The sequence below is a fragment of the Cynoglossus semilaevis genome, chromosome 13, assembly GCF_000523025.1.
Source record: "Cynoglossus semilaevis isolate Cse_v1.0 chromosome 13, Cse_v1.0, whole genome shotgun sequence".
NCBI classification, from domain to species: domain Eukaryota; kingdom Metazoa; phylum Chordata; class Actinopteri; order Pleuronectiformes; family Cynoglossidae; genus Cynoglossus; species Cynoglossus semilaevis.
Window position 1 is genome coordinate 250,514 of NC_024319.1, and position 1,127 is coordinate 251,640.

A 1,127-nucleotide genomic window follows, 5' to 3' on the forward strand; every position below is an offset into this window, starting at 1 on the left:
CAGTGGCGGCAGCAGCAGTTGCAGCAGCAGCAGTTGCAGCAGCAGCAGCAGCTGCAGTTGCTGCAGTTGCAGCAGCAGCAGTTGCAGCAGCAGCTGCAGTTGCAGCAGCAGCAGTTGCAGCAGTTGCAGCAGCAGCAGCAGCAGTTGCAGTTGCAGCAGCAGTTGCAGCCGCAGTTGCAGCAGCAGTTGCAGCAGCAGGTGCAGCAGCAGCAGCAGTTGCAGCAGCAGGTGCAGCAGCAGCAGCAGTTGCAGCAGCAGCAGTTGCAGCAGTTGCAGCAGCAGTTGCAGCAGCAGTTGCAGCCGCAGTTGCAGCAGCAGTTGCAGCAGCAGTTGCAGCCGCAGTTGCAGCAGCAGTTGCAGCAGCAGTTGCAGCAGCAGCAGCAGTTGCAGCAGCAGCTGCAGCAGCAGCAGCAGCAGTTGCAGCAGCAGGTGCAGCAGCAGCAGCAGTTGCAGCAGCAGGTGCAGCAGCAGCAGCAGTTGCAGCAGCAGGTGCAGCAGCAGCAGCAGTTGCAGCAGCAGCTGCAGTTGCAGCAGCAGCAGTTGCAGCAGTTGCAGCAGCAGTTGCAGCAGCAGTTGCAGTTGCTGCAGTTGCAGCAGCAGCAGTTGCAGCAGTTGCAGCAGCAGTTGCAGCAGCAGCAGCAGTTGCAGTTGCAGGAGCAGTTGCAGCAGCAGTTGCAGCAGCAGGTGCAGCAGCAGCAGCAGTTGCAGCAGCAGGTGCAGCAGCAGCAGCAGTTGCAGCAGCAGCTGCAGTTGCAGCAGCAGCAGTTGCAGCAGCAGTTGCAGTTGCAGCAGCAGTTGCAGCAGCAGCGAGGATGCATGATAACAGTTGTAATATAGAGAGCAAATCTATCTGAAAATCATAGTTGAAAATTTTTGTGAATTTTTCTGGAGCAGTCGTTTGTTTTTTGATTCTTTAACCTGTTCTGGGTCAAACCTGAGGGGGCGCCCTCGTGTCAACAGTCCAGAACTTTCCCAAACTCTTTTGTATGAACCAGCCTGAGAATATAATCTTCTACCTGCGATGCTCAGTACCCTCCCTCCCCCGTGTCCCCCCTCAGATGCCCCCTCTTTCGGTCTGAAGTCCTTTACACTTTTTTTTAGCCCCTAGTCCTGGGGGGGGGGGGGGG